Below are 18,328 nucleotides of genomic sequence, written 5' to 3'. Positions count from 1 at the left end.
GAGTAGAGCCCGTAGAGTCCAAGAGTAACAAGGTCGGGTTTGGGGAAAAATAACATTTGGGTTCTCTCATTGATCACCAGTTCTAGCTACTCAACATGGATGTAGAAGCATTCATGGTGGCATTTTCTCATGTGGAGAAGCGGTTTGCTACTACACTGACGAGCGGTTTGATGCCCATATTGACAAGCAACTCGTTGCCTTGACTAGTCTTGACTACATGATCGTGCCAACTTTCTTTCTAGATTTGTTGTCCACCTTGGCTCGTGTTTGAGCAAGAGAGTTCCGAAAATGTCGTCACACACATCACACACATCACACTCCAAGGTGGAGTTGTCTGCCCCCGTGGATGCATGCCTGGAGCAACCAGTTGAGCCTAGCTCCCAATCCAGTAGTTGTCATTTAGGATCTCCAGTTGGCTGACAGGTACACCGTTTGATTCGACGATGGTGTACAGCACAGAGCCCCTCCCTCAACATTTCTCGCTCACCTTGATTGGCTGGATGTTGGTGCCCTAGCAGTTTTCCAAGTTCTTTCTTGGTCTCCTTTACGGAGCCCCTCCCCCTGATTCTCTCAACAGTTTTCGTTCACCTTGACTGGCTAGATGTTGGGGTCCTATCAGTTTACTAAGTTCTTTCTTGGTCTCCTTTACGGAACCCCTCTCCCCCACATTCTCCTAGTAGTTCATTCAATTTTGAATGGACTGTTGGGGTAAAGGCATAATGCCCACCCTTATAGTGTGTACAAGCCCATAAGTTATAGTACATAGTACACTTAGTACTTTTAATGTACTAAGTGCACTATGTGTACTAGTGCAATATACATGTGTGATAGGGGAGTCACACACTCATTCCCATGAGTTGAGAAGAATTAGGGTTAGAGTGTGGGAGACATACACAGAGAAGCAAGAGAGAGAGAGAGAGTTGTGGGGATAAGTCAACTCATGGGAATGAGTGTGTGACTCCCCTATCACACATGTATATTGCACTAGTACACACAGTGCACTTAGTACATTAAAAGTACTAAGTGTACTATGTACTATAACTTATGGGCTTGTACACACTATAAGGGTGGGCATTATGCCTTTACCCCAACAACCTCCCACTTAAAGGCAAAGTGCCCTTAAGGAAAGGAAAAGAAAAATCAGCATGTACATGATAATATACAAGGCCATATCAAGGCTGAAACTGGCCTCATCCAATGCCCATCAAGTGTCTGCAATGAGCAAACCGCTCCAGAGGCAAACTCTTTGTCAATAGATCAGCCGGGTTGTCATCCGTATGAATCTTAACAAGCTGAATTTGCTTGTTCTCTATCACCTCTCTGATGAAGTGATACTTCACATCCACATGCTTCGTCTTTGCATGAAAGACAGGGTTCTTTGCCAACTGGATGGCACTCTGACTGTCACAATGCAACAATGGAATATCCCCTGTATAAGCCAAATCAACCACTAACCGAGATAGCCATAATGCCTCCTTGCAAGCCTCTGTGGCTGCAATATACTCGGCCTCTGTAGTAGATAAGGTTGTGCACTTCTGCATCCTGGATATCCATGACACAGCACCTCCTGTGAATGTGTTTCACCTCCTGTGAATGTAAACACATAACCGGTAGTAGACTTCCGGTTATCTGGATGATCGGCATAATCCGAATCCGTGTAACCATGCACTAATGCATCCTGTTTGCCAAAACAAATGCACATATCCTGTGTGCCCTTCAGGTATCTCATGACACCTTTCACTGCTTCCCAATGCTTCTTGCCAAGGTTGGCCATGTATCTAGAAACCACTCCCACTGCAAATGCAATGTCCGGCCTAGTAGCAACCATGGCATACATAGACTGCCACAAGCTGAAGCATACGGAATCTTGGCCATATCAGCCGTGCCACTATCTGACTGCGGGCTGTCCATAGCAGTGAGTTTCACATATGGAGGCAAAGGAGTACTAGTCTTCTTCCCCCCCGTCCATATTGAACCTCTGCAAAACTTTGCCAATGTATTCCTTCTGAGACAAATACAACACATGCTGATTTCTGTCCCGAAGTATCCGCATACTCAAAATGTGATTTGCATCACCCAAATCCTTCATATCAAAGGTTTGATGCAGTCTCTTCTTCAAGGCATCCATCTCTTTATGAGATTTCCCGGCAATCAACATATCATCAACATACAAGATGAGGATCAATAGACTGCCATCCAAAGCTTTCTTGGTGTATAAGCAGTGATCTATGTCACTTCTCTTGAATTTCTGGGATTTCATGAATGTATCAAATTTGTGATACCATTCCCTTGGTGCCTGTTTGAGCCCATAAAGACTCTTTTTCAGCTTGCATACAAGCTTCTCCTTTCCACTCACTGCATAACCCTCTGGTTGTTGCATATATATCTCCTCATGGAGATCACCGTGAAGAAAAGCAGTCTTCACATCCATCTGAATCAAGTCCAGATCATCATGCGCAACCAAAGCTAACACAGCTCCAAGTGTGGTCATTTTGACCACTGGAGAGAAGATCTCAAAGTCCACACCATATTCCTGCTTGAAGCCCTTAGCCACTAACTTGGCTTTGTACCTTGGCTTTGCATCAGGTGCAACTTTGAGCCTGTAAACCCACTTGCATGGCAAAACCTTCTTGCCTGCAGGCAAATGCACCAACTTCCATGTTCTATTTTTGTGCAGAGAATCCATCTCTGACTTCATGTCACGCTCCCAAAGAGCCTTGTCTGCCCTCTGTAAAGCCTCCTTATAACATGAGGGCTCCCCACAGTTAGTGAGCATCAAGTAGTCAACCCCTGGAACAAACCTGTCAGGGGCTCTGGAGGGTCTTGTAGACCTCCGTACCCAATGACCATCATTTGCAGGTTGCTGTCCAGCCTGCATATCACCCATTGGTGGCTCCTGTTCCATGCCATAAGGCTGAAAAATCATGCCCGGTATCTCCTCTAACTGTGGCATATCCATAGGGATATCTTCTGCCATCTCTGGCTGTCCATTTGGACCATTTTCAGCACCATTTAAGGGCTGGTTTTGCTGCTGTAATGGCTGATTTACAGCCCTTGGTTGTTGTCCATGACGTCCATCATCATCAAAGATGACTCTGCCAGGCTCCTGTTGCCTTGCAGGCTCCTTATACATGCATGTTTCATAAAAAATGACATCATTGCTGCGTATAATATTTCTATTCACGGGATCCCAAAGTCTATATCCCATTTCACCTTTGTCACCATATCCTAGGAATATGCATTTGTGAGACTTAGGATCAAGTTTGGTGCGCATTTCCCTGCGTATGTGCACGTACGCAACGCAACCAAACACTCTCAAGTGCTTGTATGACGGAGGCTTCCCTGTCCATACTTCCTCTGGCACTTTCCCACCAAGCCTCGTGTTAGGTGACCTGTATATAAGATGAACGGCTGTCATAACAGCTTCAGCCCAAAAACCATGAGGTAATGCAGCATGTGACAACATAGAACGGACCTTCTCCTGAATGGTCCTATTCATCCTCTCTGCTGTCCCGTTTTGTGGAGGATCATAAGGAGTAGAGAGCTCCCTCTTGATGCCTTTAGCATCACAAAAGTCCTGAAACTGTTTGGACATATACTCTCCACCATTGTCGGAACGCAAAGCCTTCAGTGTTTTGCCAGTTTGATTCTCAACATGAGCAACAAACTTCTGAAACACTGAGAATGTATCACTCTTCAAACGAAGAGGATAAACCCACACCTTGCGTGTGGCATCATCAATAAAAGACACAAAGTATTTTGCCCCTCCCAAAGAAAGCTGAGGCATCTCACATACATCTGTATGCACAAGCTCTAACTGAGCATCTTTCTGTCCAAGAGCTTTCTTGTGGGGGCACTGTAGTTGCCTACGATATATACAATGCTCACAAAACTGAAAACTTGAAAACTTTAGAGAAGGCAAGTAACCCAAACGAGACAATTGCTCCATTCCTTTGACACTCATGTGTCCCAACCGGCTATGCCACATAGAGATTTCCGGCAGCTCGGTTGCATTTCCATAAGCATGGTGACAAACACCTGCATGCATGAAATAAAGAGTGTCCACCTTAGAGCCTCTGGCAACAACCAGTGAGCCCTTACTAATTTTCCACTTTCCACGACCAAATGTGGTAACATAATCAGCATCATCAAGCTGTCCAGTAGAAAGCAGGTTCTTCTTCTCAGGCACATGCCTGCATCATGGAGCATAAGCTGTGAGCCATCTGAAAACACAAGCCTCACATCACCTCTGCCAAGAATCTTGCATGCATGGTTATCACCCAAATAAACCACTCCTTCATTGCCAGCAGTATACCTGACAAACAAGTCTCTGCAACCTGTGACATGAAAGGAGGCACCTGAATCAATGATCCATGAGTGCATACCATGACCACCTGTAAGAAGTGAATGGGCATCAAGTGAAGACGTAAATAGGACCTCATCCTCACTGTCACCTGCATGTGACACATTGATTTCTTCAATTTTGACTCCACTTTTGCCCTTTGGCTTTACATCTTTGGCTTCATCTTTGTCTTTGTCTTTGCCTTTTCCCTTTTCCTTTTGATCATTTTTCCATTTGTAGCATTGCTTTTTGATGTGTCCCTTCTTGCCACAATAATGGCATTCCAAGTCCATCCCCGTTCTTGGCTTTTTCCCCTTTGCTGGGATCTCCCACGTGCATTCATTGCATTGGACTTTCCAACAGAGTTGTTTTTCCTGTTCATCTCTTCTTGAAGAAGAGCACCCTCAACATCTGCATATGACAGCATAGCATTCGAATTGCTAGTGGCTGTCCTGAATGTGTCCCAACTCTCTGGCAAAGTGCATAAGAGAAAAGTGGCTTTGAACTCATCGTCCATTGCCAACTTTTGATTTATAACTTGGTTGACAATACCATTAAACTCATTTAGATGGGCTGTCATAGACGCCCCTTCCTTCATCTGAAGACCTATGAGTTTCTTCAACCAATACACTTTGCTTGAGGCACTTTGCTGGGCATACAAGTCCTGCAATCTCTGCCACATTCCCCAAGCTGTCTTCTCTTCACGAATGCTGAAAAGTAAAGAGTCTGACACAGACAACATGATAGTAGATCTTGCCAGCTCATCCATATCTTCCCACTCTTCAGCAGTAAGAGAAGCGGGCATTACGCCCCTTTCTTTGATAGGCTTGTGCTGCTTCTTGTGGAGCAACACATTATAGCACTGGGTTTGCCAAATATCATAGTTATGTGAGCCTTCAAGATTCTTGATGTGAAGCAATGAAGAGCTCTCACCTGTGGTTGCCATAGCAATATGCAACCTGTCAATGCTTGACTCCCTGTAAAATGTGCAAACACTGCACCAAAAGCACACAAAGTGCTCACAGTTATTCTCCCAAAGTTTATCTCCCACTGCGGAAGCACGAATGCAACTTTTCTCCCACTGTATGTGATGAAATCACCAAAATCTGGTTGCTGCAGATTTAGGACAGCACTTTAAATGTGCTCTGTTGCCCTTCCAAAGTACTGTACAACAGTACCAAGTGCTCACCAATGATGTACCAAACCTGTACCGACAAGTACAGCAGCTGAAATTGAACCTTTTGCTCACTCAAATCAATGTGCAACCATGCCAAAACTTGTACAAAGCTGTACCAGCAGGTACAGTAGCAATAAATGCTCTCCTGGCTGTCCAAATGAGTGAAAATCAGACTTTTACAGTCACGACCACTGCATATAACAGTCCCGAACAGAAATTAGGCAAAAGTCCCTTGACTGCAAGCTGATTTTTGAGGATTTAAGGCATAAAAGTCTTGCCTGCTGCTTTGCCAAGCTTAACAAGCATAAAATCTTGAAAAACTCCTTGATTTGAGATCAATTTCTGATCATACATGGTACATTAACGCACATGAAGGCATCCAGAGTCTTCACGATGCTTTCCCCTGGCCACATATACATCCAATACATGAAAGCCCCTTGATTTACAGGCACATTGAGTGCTTGACAGGCATCAACACATTGCCCAAAGCATCAAATGCAATTGCCTGCATGCAAATCAACCCAATCGGCACAAAAGTCCCTTGATTTGCACTGCAATTTTGCTCGAATGTGCGATTTCTCACATCATACAGCATGTATGAATGCTTAATTGCACAATTACATCAAAAGCCCCAAATTTTGACATCCAATTTCCTGCAAATTGATCCTGATTGTGACCAATGTCACCCAGTTTTGCCAATTTTGCTCAAAAATTGAGCAATTCGGCACCTGTACCTGCTCAATTGATGATTGTACTTGCTCAATTGCAAATCCCAAAAAAATTGAAGCAGAATACCTTGTAATTTTTGATTTTTTGTTGCAGGAAAGGGGGGTGTGCTGAATTTGGTGCTGCTGCAGAAATCTGATGCCTTGTTCAGCCTCGAAAACCTTAGACCTTGCAGAGATAGAAGGCGGAGAAGCTCTAGCACCCAACATCAAGCTTTGGAAAACAACGGAGCCCAAGAAGCTCCTGCGGGGCTGATGAAGCGGTAGTGCGAAGGAGAGCAAGACAACCCAAATTCTGTGGAGCCCTTCCTCCTCCTGCTGCTGCTGCTGTTACTGTTGTAGAAAGTGAGGCCAGAAGGTGCAAGGCGATGGCACAGATGGACAAATTGGCAGACCGATTCAATGCAGGGAGCGTTGGATACGTGGAACGGCGGGACCACTGGCCAGTCTTACGTAGCGCATAAGCGCCATGGTGCAGTGCTGCTGGTTACCATCAAAGGCTCGCTTGCCTAGTATTCGATGGACGCCCGCCTGCTGTGCGCTGACTGATAGACGTATTCGCTCGCTTAGTATGGACGCCCAGCGTTCAACGCTCACACAGACAGCACACGCCTGCGTTGCTGCCTTCGCCTATCCGCCACCTAGTAGCGCTACGCTTTTTTTGGACCAACGCCTCGTTTGCTGCAAGCGATGCTGTAGATAAAGCGATGTAGCTCTGCCCTGTGCTTTGCTCACGCCAAATTCCAGCTCTTCGCCTTCTTCTCCACCTGCGCCTTCCTGCTAACTGGCTTCTTCGTGGAGCTTTGCCATTAGCCCACACACTGTACTTTGTTGCCTAGCAGCTGGGCAAAGAAGTGAAGAAGCGAATCTCTACAGTTCAAGAGAAAAACAGGGTGCAGCCATCATAAGAAGAGGGAGGGGATCAAGAATGCTCATGTTGAGAATCAAACTGGCAAAACACTGAAGGCTTTGCGTTCCGACAATGGTGGAGAGTATATGTCCAAACATGGACTGTTATTAGTTAATTGAATTCTTCGTTCATGCCTCGTAAAGGATGAACTTAGTTGTTAAAGTTTCTAAAGCCTCCCAAGTTCAGTGTGAAGATGGACAGGGACATCGTCATCAACTGGACCCATGAGATTGTAGAGCGACATTGTTGATAGTAGGTAGTTTTGGTGTGAAGACCATCTACGGCACAATGGTGTCACCTACTGTGAGGATTGCCGATAGTAGGTAGTTTTGGTGTGAAGACCATCTACGGCAAGGTTGTCTTGAAGAAATATCTCCTTGTGGATTATCAATCGGATTTGAAGAGGCACACTCCACTTAGAAGCAAGGAAAATTTATAACAACTATCTAGCATGATTTCAAAAGCTTTTACTCATGCTCTAGGAGATTGTTTAGTACTTGGAGTAGGTTTAACATTTTATGTATGGTTTGAAATCGTCCTCACATGTAGTAGCGTGTGTATTTTCTCCCCATGATCTCTCAAACGCGATATGAATGCTGGAGAGTTCCAAGTTTGAGACCTATTCCATCAAAAGACAGAGATTTTTATGGAGGATTATAAAATTTCTAGTGGGGGATGTTTATGAACACAACTCTCGAGTTTCGAGACAAGCCATTGGTGACTTCTATTAAAATATAATCACCAAGGTTATTATATGCTAGATGACCCAATCATAGATTGATCATCATAATCCTCAAAATCTCCAATTGAATCCTTATTTCCAATCATTCCTTCATTCCTTATTTCCAATCATTCCTTCATCGGTGTATCTATGGCATCATTCGCAACCAGAACACTCACCACCTGACCACCACTGAGGGGCCTTTTCGATAGTTCCTAGCTCATAGTAATCGGTAATATATTCACATATCAAAATGGAATCTCCGTTGAAGATCAGCAAGATCAACCAACATATCCATATAAAAGAGCCATGGACTCATCCGTTGAGGACCAGCAAGGTCAATCAACCAGATCCATGCCCGAATCCAGAAAACAACTCATTACTCCTTATTCAATATCTTCCCCGACGTACTTGTGGGTATCTTCGGTGACCTAGAGCCCGAGCACCGTATGGTCATCACCCTGTAGGATCCTTCGCAGGTCACCTAGCGCTTCACTCATAGGCCGCTTCCTTGGTCCCTCATCCACTGTACCAGAAGTTCACCATTTAAATCGAACCGAGGCTGGTCAAGACCTCGGCTGACCTTGCTACGTGAGGCGTCCTTCGTTGACTCTCCGTCAGCTATTGCAACTTTACCAGCTAGGTCTCCAACGACCTCATTCACAAGACGGTCAAAATGCTTCCCCAACATTCTTGACATAAAACAGTCATTTAAAAACAGGTCATAAATACAATTTCTATAATGAACTCTCCACTTTCCACATTAATCAACATTACTTAAACCACATTCATTTCATATAAATTCCCATTCTCATCCAATCACATCATTTTTCATCTTATCACTTCTTCCCTCAAATATCCTCATCAGATCTCATCCTCTCGCATTTACCCATATGTACATCTCATCACATCACATTCATTCACATCTCATCCATTCAGACCACATCACATTCACTCACATCACATCTCATTCAGACCACATCACATTCACTCACATCACATCTCATTCAGACCACATCACAATTACTCACATCACATCTCATTCAGACTACATCACATTCATTCATATCTATCTCGATTCAGATCCCATCACATCCATTCACATTCCATATTATTTATTCATATCTTGATGACATCACATCCATTCACATCCCTTATCATTCATTCACATCCAATTTACATCACATCTCATTGCCTCTATTCTCGTTCATATTCATCACATTCACATCCACATATATTCTTCCACATACATCGACATCCATACTTATCACTTACACATCCACATCCATCCTTTCACCTACATCTACATCCATCCTTTCACATACATACATCCACATCCATTCTTTCACATACATCCACTCTTCACACATCCACATCCATTCTTCACATACATCCACATCCATCCCATATCATTCATTTACATCCTGATTCACATGACATCTCATCACATCTATTCACATCACATCCATCCATCCATTCATTCACATTTATCTGATTCACATGACATCCATCCATGTATTCATTCACATTTATCTGATTACATCACATCTATCTATCCATGCATTCATTCACATTTATCTGATTACATCACATCTATCCATCCATTTATTCCCATCTATCTGATTCACCTCACATCTATCCATCCATTCATTCTCATCTATCTGATTCACATCGCATCTATCCATAAATTCATTCCCATCTATCTGATTCACATCACATCTCACTCATCACATCTATCTACATCACATTCTCATCACACTTCTATTCATATCACATCCATCCATCCATTCATTCACATTTATCTAATTCTCATCACATCTCATCACATCTATCTACATCACATTCTCATCACACTTCTATTCATATCACATCCATCCATCCATTCATTCACATTTATCTAATTCTCATCACATCTATTCACATCACATTCGTTTAAACATAGAATTTAAGAGAATTTTTAATTTTTTTATATAAAGATTCTTTACGCATCTATTTATGCATAAAATCAACTTCAGTGGAAATAACACTTTTAACAAAATTCTTTTATGCATCTATTTATGCATAAATTTAATTTTAATGAATAACTCTTTTGAAATAAAAATAAATTTCTTTATGCATCTTTCTATGCATAAAATCAAAATTAATGAGTAACTTTTTGAAATAAAAATAAATTCTTTTATGCATCTTTCTATGCATAAAATCAAAATTAATGAGAATAAATCTTTTGAAATAAAAATAAAATTTTTATGCATATTTCTATACATAAAATAAAAAATAATGAGAATAACTCTTTTGAAATAAAAATAAATTCATTTATGCATCTTTCTATGCATAAAATCAAAATTAATGAGAATAACTCTTTTGATTTAAAAATAAATTTCTTTGTGCATCTTTCTATGCATAAAATTAAAATTAATGAGAATAACTCTTTTGAAATACAAATTTTTTTATGTATCTTTCTATGCATAAAAATTAATTCTAATGAAAATAACGCTTTTACAATAAAAATATTTTCAATATGCATCTTTCTATGCATAGAAATTAGTTCTAATGAAAATAACACTTATAGAATACACAAACGGAGGGGATTACTCTTTTTGAATAACATAAAGATAAAACTTATTTTTACAAAATTTAAGAAATTTTTACCATAACCTCCTTTGTATGGCTGATCATTTTTTAATTTTTATACTCTAAATCTACTTAGAATTTACCTCAAAATGAATTTAGCACTCTAATTTAATCAATTCTCATTTAAAAAAAGAGAGAAAATAATACGAAAAATTTAACTCTATTTATTTAATTACACATCTTTGATAAAGAAGGACTGAATTCAATGAAGATAAGGGAGAAGCCTTTCCATCAAGGCATAACATCCAATTTCAATTTAAAAGAAGCAAGAAATCATAAAACCATAGAATAGAATTAGAAAAAAGTAGAATTTCTAACTTACATGGAGTTTTGTGAGCTATCCTTTGGCTTGAGGGATTGAGGGTTCTACTCTTGCTTGGATCAAGAGTGGCCATCAATTCTTTGTAGAGGAAAAAGTCAAAAACAAGTGAACTATCAATGAATTCAATGTTTTTGGCTCTGGGGAAGGAGTAGAGTAACAGTGCATAAAACACTATCAACCTTTACAAAGGGGGAGGCTTCTCTTTATAGGAAAAAGTGAGCCTCTAACCAAGCAAACTGATTCTAAAATTTTTCAGATCAGTTTGGTCACTTTTTGACCATTTTTAGGTCAGTTTAGCTTACTTTTTAGTTCTAGTCGAAACAGGAGAGACGAGAGATGAAAATATCTCATTATTTGTGAGTTTAAAACTCATCCACACATGTGAAATAGGCACCTCCTTCATGAGAAAAATTTCTCACACCGAGGTGTCAAAAATGCATCATTTCCTCTAAATATCTCTTCTTTTTTTTAACTAATAACCTTGTCCTTAGTCAACGCTTCATCTTATGTGAGTATTTACTCATTTTTGAGAGATTTTTCTTTTATTCTTCAATTTATCTTCTCCATACATTTGGATAATCTTATTGGTCCATAGGAATCTTAATCTAAAATTTTTAGAAAATCTGGACCCTCTCAAGCTAAGGTCCTTTTTACCTATTTTCAATTTATTCCAATTGCACACTGGAAAGTTCTTTTTGAATTTCTGTTTTAGAAAAAATCATTTTAATAAGAAGGGATATTTTTTCATCAGGATATCTAGAAATTGAATTACCTCTCTAGAACATTTTCTCTCTCTAGGGTCAAAACATATAGAAACAAGATCTGTTATTATTTTGAAAAGGGGATTGATTATAGGAGAAGAAATTAGACATCTTGAGGGGCTGGGGGAGGAATCTTACAAAAAGCCTTAACTAACTGAACTGATCTGACAGAACCCGTAAGTCCCATAGTCAGATCAGGGAAAGAAATTAGACATCTTGAGGGGCTGGGGGAGGAATCTTACAAAAAGCCTTAACTAACTGAACTGATCTGACAGAACCCGTAAGTCCCATAGTCAGATCAGGGAAAGATTGCACTTGGATCATAGAGACCAACACTTTTTTCCTCACATTGAGAGGCAGAGCCATTGATTCTTTTCCATAGAATAATTTTTATCCGAGATTAACTTCATCTAGCTTACCGTAGTAGAAATGAGTCTCAATTTAGGGATCCATCAGTCCAGCCTAACCCTATCCAATCCCATGGGTTAGCCAACCGCCCACCAACCATTGTAGTGATGGGATCCAATTAGGAATTTGGTTAGGTTTTGTCCCGGGTACCAGGGAAAAGAATTCCCAGGCTCCCTAGCCGGATATTCATGCAAACTTAAAACTAGTCACACCACTTACACACCACTTACACACCCAATATGAAATTGCCTTTTTCACAGATTTAGTTGTCTTTAAAACAATCATTTGATGAAATCATAGTCATTGATCATAATTCTCCACCAAAAATTCTCGCTTGAATTCTAATTTTCAATCATTCCTTCCTCAGTGTACTTATGGCATCATTGGCAACCAAAACGCTCACCACCTGTCTACCCAGGGGTCTTTTCGATAGTTCCTAGCTCATAGTACTCGACAATATTCACATATCAAAAATGGAATCTTCGTTGAAGATCAGCAAGATCAATCAACAGATCCATATAAAAGAACCATGGACTCATCCGTTGAGGACTAGTAAGGTCAATCAACTAGATCCTTGTCCGAATTTAGAAAACAACTCTTACTCCTTGTTCCAATATCTTCAACGATGCACCTGTGGGTATCATCGGCGACCCAGAGCCCGAGCACCGTATGGTCAGCACCCTCTAGGATCCTTCGTAGAGGTGACCTAGCACTTCACTCATAGGCCGCTTCTTTGGTCCCTCATCCACCGTACCGAAAGCTCACTATTTTAATCGAACCGAGGCTAGTCAAGACCTCGGCTGACCTTGGTACGCGAGACGTCCTCCAATGACTCTCCGTCAGCTGTTGCAACTTTATCAGATTAGGTCTCCACCATGACCTCATTCACAAGACGGTCAAAATGCTTCTCTAGCATTCTTGACATAAAACAATCATTTAAAAACAGTTCTAAAATACAGTTTCTATAACAAAGTCTCGTCTTTCCACATTGCTCCACATCAAACCACATTAATTAATTCCACAACCATTTCATAAGTATTCATATTCTCATCCAATCACATCATTTTCATCTCATCACATCTTTCCTCAATTTATCTTCATCAGATCTCATCCACTCGCATCTACCCATCTCCACATCTCATCACGTCACATTCATTCACATCTCCACATCTCATCACATCACATTCATTCACATCTCATCCATTGAGACCACATCACATTCACTCATATCTCATCCATTCAGACCACATCACATTCACTCACATCACATCACATTCACTCACATCACATCTCATTCATTCATATCCATTACATTTACTTTCATTCATATGCATCACATTCATTCTCATCACCATTATATCACATCACTTCTATCCACATCATATCTCATTCATACACATCTCATCTCATTCATCCACATCCATCCAATCATTCACATGTACGACTAATCGCATCTATCCATACATTTATATCTATCACTTCACATCCATATATATTCATGTCACATCTCATCTTTGTACAACATCACATCACATTCTTTCACATACACATCTATATCCATTCTTTCACATACATCCACATCCATTCTTTCACATACTCATTCATATCTATTCTTCTCATACACATACTCATTCATATCTATTCTTCTCATACACATTCACATCCATTCTTCACATACACATCCCTATCCATTCTTTCACATACTCATTCACATCCATTCTTCACATACACATTCACTCACATCTCATATCATTCATTCACATTCTGATTCACATGACATCATATCTCATCCATTCATTCACATTTATCTGATTCACATCACATCTCATCACATCTATTCACCTCTATTCACATCACATCCATCCATCCATCCATTCATTCCCATCTCATCACCTGTATTCACATTCACATCCATCCATCCATTCATTCCCATCTATTTGATTCACATCACATCTCATCACATCTATTCACCTCACATTCTCATCATCTCTATTCACATCACATCCATCCATTCATTCATTCCCATCTATCTGATTCACATCACATCTCACATCCATTCACCTCACATCTCATCACCTCACATTCTCATCACCTCTATTCACATCACATCCATCCATCCATTCACATCTATCTAATTCACATCACATCTCATCACATCTATTTACCTCTCATCTCATCACCGCTATTCACATCACACCCATCCATCTATTCATTCACATCTATCTAATTCACATCACATCCATCCATCCAATCATCATCTATCTGATTCACATCTTATCTCATCACATCTATTCACCTTATATTCTCATCACATCTATTCACCTTATATTCTCATCACCTCTATTCACACCACATCCATCCATCCATTCTTCTCATCTATCTAATTTCCATCACATCTATTCACCTCATATTCTCATCACTTTTATTCACATCACATCCATCCATCCATTCGCATCTATCTAATTCACATCACATTCTCATCATCTCTATTCACATCACATCCATTCATTCAATCATCATCTAATTCACATCTTATCTCATCACATTCATATTCTCATCACTTCTATTCACAGAATTTAAACATAGAATTTAAGAGGATTCTAATTTTTGATATAAAGATTCTTTACGCATCTATCTATGCATAATTAAGAAAAATAACACTTTTGAAATAAAAATAAATCCTTTATGCATCTTCCTATGCATAAATTCAATTTAAATGAGAATGACACTTTTGAAATAAAAATAAATCCTTTATGCATCTTCCTATGCATAAATTCAATTTTAATGAGAATGGCACTTTTGAAATAAAAATAAATCCTTTATGCATCTTCCTATGCATAAATTCAATTTTAATGAGAATGACACTTTTGAAATAAAAATAAATCTTTTATGCATCTTCCTATGCATAAATTCAATTTTAATAAAAATAGAACTTTTGATATAAAAATAAATCTTTTAGAATGCACAAACGGAGGGAGTTACTCTTTTAGAATAATCTAATGATAAACTTTATTTTCACAAAATTTAAGAAAATTTTACCATAACCTCCTTTGTATGGCTGATCATTTCTCAATTTTAACATTCAATTTATGACTTGAATTAATCTAATTTGAATTCTAATATCTCTAATATACTCTTTTTTAAAAATTAAGAGAGTAATTAATGAAAAGAGTTTAATCAATCATTTAATTAATTTTTTTAGGATTAAGAAGGACTGAATTGTAAAGAAGAGAAGGGGGTGGCCTTTTCATCCAGGCATAGCATCAGATTTTAATTCAAACATTTTCAAATCATAAAATCTAAGAAAACCATACATTTAAAATTCACAATAAGTAAGAATTAAGCTTACATGGAGTTTGTAAGCTTTCCTTTGGCTTGAGGGATTGAGGGTTTTACTCTTGTTTGCACAGCAAGAGTGGCCACCAGCTCTTTTGGAGAGGATTTAGTAAAAAACAATTGAATTATCAAGTGAATTCAATGAATTGGACTATGTGGAGGAGTAGAATAACAGTGCATAAACACCATTAACATTTTACAAAGGGGGAGATTTCATTTTATAGGAAAAAATGAGGCTCTAACCAAGCAAACTGATTCTAGAAATTTTCAGATCAGTTTGGTCACTTTTTGACCATTTTTAGGTCAGTTTAGCTTACTTTTTGGATCTAGTTGAAACAGGAGAGAGGAGAGAGGAGAGAGGAGAGATGAAAATATCTCTTTATTTGTGAGTTTAAAACTCATCCACACATGTGAAATACCTCTTTCATGAGGGGAATTTCCCACACTGAGGTGTCAAAAATGCATTATTTCCTCTAAATATCTCTTCTTTTTTAACTAATAAACCTTGTCCTTAGTCAACTCTTCATCTTATGTGAGTATTTACTCATTTTTGGTGGAGGATTTTCTTTTATTCTTTAATTTATCTCCTCCCTACATTTGGATTAATCCTATTGGTCCATAGGAACCTTAATCCAAAATTTTCAGAAAATCTGGACCCTCAGGATAAGGTCCTTTTTACCTATTTTCAATTAATTCCAATTGCACATTGGAAAGTTCTTTTTGAATTTATGTTTCAAGGAAATTTAGTTTAATAAGAAAGGATATTTTTCCATCCAAAGATATCTAAAAATTGAGTTATCTCTCTCTAGAATATTTTCTCTCTCTAGGTCAAAACAGGTAGAAACAAGATCTTTTATTATTCTGAAAAGGAGATTGATTACAGGGGAAGAAACTGGACATCTTGAGGGGTTGGGGGAGGAATCTTACATATGGTCTTCATTTGAGTATGTCCCAAAAGAAGTTCTCTATCTCTTGGGAAGTACAAGAAGTTATCCCCCAGATACTGTGGGCCATATCTCATTACAAAGAAAGTAGGTGGCTTAGCCTATGAACTTCTTCTGTCTCCTCATCTCAAAGTACATAATGTATTTCATATCAGCCTACTTAAGAAGTATGTACCGAGTCCGAATCATGTGCTTAATGTGATGAACTCTTAACTTCTTCAATCCAAGGGCAGATGGAACTCCAACCTGAAGAAATCCTTGATGTGTTCGAGAGAAGGTTCTCAGGAAGAGAATTCTGAGAGTATTAGTCAAATGGAAGTTCTATCCTTTTGAAGACGCCACTTCGGAGAAAGAAGCCGAACTGATGCGGGATTAGGACATCTCTCATTTTTCAAGTGGGAGAGGATGTAAGATTCCTCCCTAGCCCCTCAAGATGTCCAGTTTCTTTTTCTATAATCAATCTCCTTTTCAGAATAATAAAAGATCTTATTTCTGCTTGTTTTGACCTAGAGAGAGAAAATATTCTAGAGAGAGATAATTCAATTTTTAGATATCTTTTGATTGAAAAAATATCCTTTCTTATTAAAATAAATTCTCCCAAAACAGAAGTTTAAAAAGAAACTCCTAAGGTGCATTAGAAATAAATTATAATCTGCACAAAAGACCTTAGCCTAAGGGTCTAAATTTTTTAAAAATTTTGGATTAAGGTATTAATCCAAATGTAGAGAGGAGATAAATTGAGGAATAAAAGGAAAACCCCCCAAAAATGAGTAAATACTCACATAAGATGAAGAGTGGACTAAGGACCAAAGAAAACATTTTAAAAAATTAAATTTTGATACCTCAAAGTGGGCATGAAGGAGGCGCCTTTTTTTCTCATCATTACTCCCCAATTTTAAATCAATAAAATGAGACATTTTATCTCTCCTCTCTCCTATTTTAAGTCTAGTTCCAAAAAGTAAGCTGAACTGACCTAAAAATGGTCAAAAATTGACCAAACTGATCTAAAAAATTTTAGAATCAGTTTGCTTGGTTTGAGGCTTACTTTTTTCTATAAATAGAAGCCTCCCCCTTTGTAAAAGCTTAATGGTGTTTATGCACTATTACTCTACTCCTACCCAGAGCCATTTACATTGAATTTTCTTGATAATTCAATTGTTTTTGGCTTAATCCTCTCCAAAGTAATTGGTGGCCACGCTTGCTTCAAACAAGAGTAGAACCCTCAATCCCTTAAGCCAAAGGAAAGCTTACAACTCCATGTAAGCTAAATGTTTCTTACTTTTTAATTTTAAATCTATGGTTTTCTTGATTTTCTTGTTTTATAGTTGATTGAAGTAAATTCTAATGCTATGCCTTGATGAAAAGGCTACCCCCTTCTCATCTTTACATTCTAACCTTTCTTTATCCTAGAATGATTAACAAAAAGATTAATTAAACTTTTTTTTTGTTTACTCTCTTGGAAAATTAAAAATTGTATAGATTAGAGTCCTATACATCTAATTGGGGTTAATTTAAGTTGAAAATAGAATGATAAAAATGAGAAATAGTCAGCCATACAAAGGAGGTTATGGTAAAATTTTCTAGAATTTTGTGGAAAAGAAAGTATATTTTTATGTTATTCCAAAAGAGTAATTCCCACCGTTTGTGCATTCTAAAAGAAATATTCTAATTTACTCCATGTACATATTCACCTATGAATATGCATGGATATCACTGATATTAATTATTAAAATTAATTTCTATGCATAGAAAGATGCATAATGAAAATGTTTTTATTATAAAAGTGTTATTTTCATTGAATCTTATTTCTATGCATAGAAAGATGTATAATGGAAATTTTCTTATTATATAAAAGTGTTATTTTCATTGAATTTAATTTCTATGCATAGAAAGATGCATAATGGAAAATTTTTTATTATAAAAGTATTATTTTCATTGAATTTAATTTCTATGCATAGAGAGATGCATAATGGGATTTTTTTAATTATAAAAGTGTTATTTTCATTGAATTTTATTTCTATGCATACAAAGATGCATAATGAAATTTTTTT

This window comes from Cibotium barometz, chromosome 1 (genome assembly GCF_041138505.1).
Source record: "Cibotium barometz isolate CiBa-2024 chromosome 1, ASM4113850v1, whole genome shotgun sequence".
Taxonomy (NCBI): Eukaryota; Viridiplantae; Streptophyta; class Polypodiopsida; order Cyatheales; family Cibotiaceae; genus Cibotium; species Cibotium barometz.
This window is presented reverse-complemented; position numbering follows the sequence as displayed.